The sequence below is a fragment of the Perognathus longimembris genome, chromosome 24 (assembly GCF_023159225.1).
Source record: "Perognathus longimembris pacificus isolate PPM17 chromosome 24, ASM2315922v1, whole genome shotgun sequence".
Lineage (NCBI taxonomy): Eukaryota > Metazoa > Chordata > Mammalia > Rodentia > Heteromyidae > Perognathus > Perognathus longimembris.
Window position 1 is genome coordinate 28,174,571 of NC_063184.1, and position 3,311 is coordinate 28,177,881.

Genomic DNA, 3,311 nt, shown 5'->3' on the forward strand with positions numbered 1-3,311 from the left:
GGGAAAATCGGAAGCCAGGAAAACACAGGACATCATAAAAGAACACTAGGTTTAAGAACTTTTCCAGAAAACCTCAGCCCATATTTTATAGGCAGCTATACCTGGTATGTTGTGATATACACAGAAGTGAGTTAATAAATAGATAATCAGATACTTCCAAATAAATTCATGAGCCAGAATTTAGCCCAGAGCTAAGCAGGTATTAACTTATCTAGTTTTTTACCAAATGAAATTAACCACTGCGTAATATATCCTTGTACCCACTTGCCTATTGAATATATTTGGATGTTTCCAATAGTGCCACTACATTTCATCCTGGATTTTCCCTGGCTCTTTACAGCCCTGAAGTCAGGAGACATGCTACAACTTATTGAAATCAATTATCTTTTTTCTTCCTCCTTCATGGGACATAATCAATGCAGTCTTAGAGTCTTATCTATCAATGCAATCTTAGAATCTTAAAAAGTAACAGTAGACTTCCAAAGAATAAATGTTCAGTAATTACTGAAAGAAAGTGAGACAAAAAGTACAAATTTTAATGGATCAGAGTAATGTATAGTGCTTCTTAGATGTCTAACCTCTGAGCACCAACCTTAAAAACATCATAAAAAGACCACTGTGAGCAAAGTTTACATGATATCCCAGATAAATCTGAATTTCAAGCAGACAGTTCATAGATTTTGGTATAAGGGGATCCTCCCATACAGAATATTTTACAAGTTTTAATTTAATATTAATGCTATATACTAAAAATGTATTCGTTGTCTAGATTTCAGATTAACTAGTCATCCTCTATTTCAACACTATCAAACCTCAATAACCGTTCCCTGCTGTCATTTGTTTGAACACAGGGAACAGAACTGAATAACTGCTTCTATTTGAGTTCTCTGTGGAGACTTTCTGCTACAAAGTCCCCCTCCCCTGGCAAATGTTTACATTTCCTTGCTTGCAATCAAGCGTTTCTCTAGCTTTTCAGGAAGAAAACTAGTTTGTGCCACTAGACGAGAATATTTTGCCTGTAAGGTTTTGCCTCTTCTTCCAAAATGCAGTCATTTATATTTACATATGGTTCACGTACTCTGTAAATTCACCCACTTGAAGTGTACAGTTTATGGCCTTTAATCTAGTCAGAGTTTGGTAGCTATTATCCAAATCTGCTTTTATTACACTTTCGTCACTCCAAAGAGAAACTCCTCCTTTCTCTGCTTGTTTTATTTTTTCTCTTACCCCCCTCCTCTTTCTTTCTTCTCTCTTTCTTCTCTTACAAGTCCTCCTCCTTCCCTTCTTATGTCCTCTCTCTCTCTCGCCTTTCTTTCAAAATAATTTCCCCAATATCACTTGAGTTAAACGGAACACTCTAGAAGGAGAAGACAGGAGAATCAATTCCTGCCACCAAACTGCTTATGATGCAGAGAACAAAGTTCTGTTTACTAATCATCTCTAATCCCATTATCCGTGTTAGATGTTAGAGGCATTGAGCTGAATAATCTGAAATAGCAGATCTTCCAAAATGATCTAAACTGGGATTTGAAGAAAAAACACATCATTATTTGTATTAAATTTACATTGCTAATTTGCCACACTTAAGGCAAATATTAAAACAGGTTTCCTCTGAGAATATACCAATGGTATCAGGGATTAGAATTTAGAAAATCTCCAGAGATCAACAGAAACAAACAATAAAGAAAATGAACCACTCAAATGAATGGGGAAACACTTCTAAAGGAGTTGTTTGGTTGTTTTTTTATCATTATGGAATCATTGACAAATAATCCCTAGATTATCAAAGCCAAAGAGGTGACTATTCTGAATCTGTTTACAAACTTACTCTGTGCTAAATGTTGGCTTAAACTCTAGGTGAATGCTTTCCAATACCCAAGCTTATCTCCCTTACTTCTTGCTAATAAATAGTACCAATATGTGGCTCCCTTGATATAATTATAATCCCCTTACATCCTCCTTCCGCTCACTTATTCAATCAATTCATTCAACCTCTGTAATCATTTGAGTCTTGAGAAATTATAACAGTCAGGGACTGAGTTAACTGTGAACATCACACAGAATAATTACAGCGCTGAGCTAAGTAAATCACCAATTAAAAAACTCTGGACTATGATTTATGATGTTCAAGTATCATAAGGGAAAGTTAGTTCATCTTGATGGTCAATTTATTGGACTGGGAGATGCCTAAGAGAGTAGTTAAAGCTTACTTGTGAGTGTGCTTGTGAGAATGCTTCTAGGGATGATTGGCATGTGAGACAGCCACTGAGGGGGGACTATTCTCCCTAATGTTTAAAGTAATAGCCAATAGGCTGGAAGCCTGAATGGATTAGAAGTATAAGAAAGGAGCTCACCCACCATGTGCAATCGTGATTCTCTCAGTGAGTGAGACTATGGTTGCTGCCATCACCCATGGACATCAGACTCCAGCTTCTTCAGCCTTACAACATGGGCCTATACCAGCCACTCTCCAGGGGCTTCCGGGCCCTCCGTCTTGGGCTCAGACTGCATCATTGGTCCTTCTTGTTCTGAGGTTTCTGGCTTCAGAGACTGAGTAACTATTGGGTTCCAGTTCACCAGAAAGCAGATGGGCTTTGTGGACCGTCCAGCCTCTGATCATGAAAGCCACTCTAATAAATCCCCTCTTGTCACTGTTTATATTGTTTAGTTGTTTGTATGTTGGTCTTGTGTTAGCTTGTAAGTTAAGTCTTGTGTTAACTTATGAATGTCTCACCAGGAAAATGTCCTACAAGTTAAAGAATGAAAGTTTACTAGGACGGAAGAAAAAAAATGAAAGGAAATGACAGTGTTTGATTTAACAATGAGGTGAGGATATCATAATAAGCTCAAGAAAGCGGGTTCCTTGGCCTAGGATGTAACTCAGTGGCAAAGCATTTGCCGAGCAAGTGCAACATCCTGGATTAGATCGCAGTACCCCAAACGAAAAGACCACACACACACACACACACACACAGAGAGAGAGAGAGAGAGAGAGAGAGAGAGAGAGAGAGAGAGAGGAGACAGAGACAGAGAGAGAAAGCAGTTTCCTCTGGCTATAGAATGCAAGTCAGATCTCAAAGGGACTCAAAGATTTGCATTGTATCTGAAGGTTATAGAGATTCAAAGCATGATTCATGAAGCAAGGATGTGAGCTAAAGAATCTAATTGAGACTAGCACAGAAGGATAAGAGGAACTAAGGCAACTAAAGTTTTTAGCTCCAAACAGCGTTAGTGTTGGTGGAACATTATGCTAGAAACTATACCAGGAAAAATGGTTTTGAGCAGGGATCATAAGTTCAGATTTGCACCAG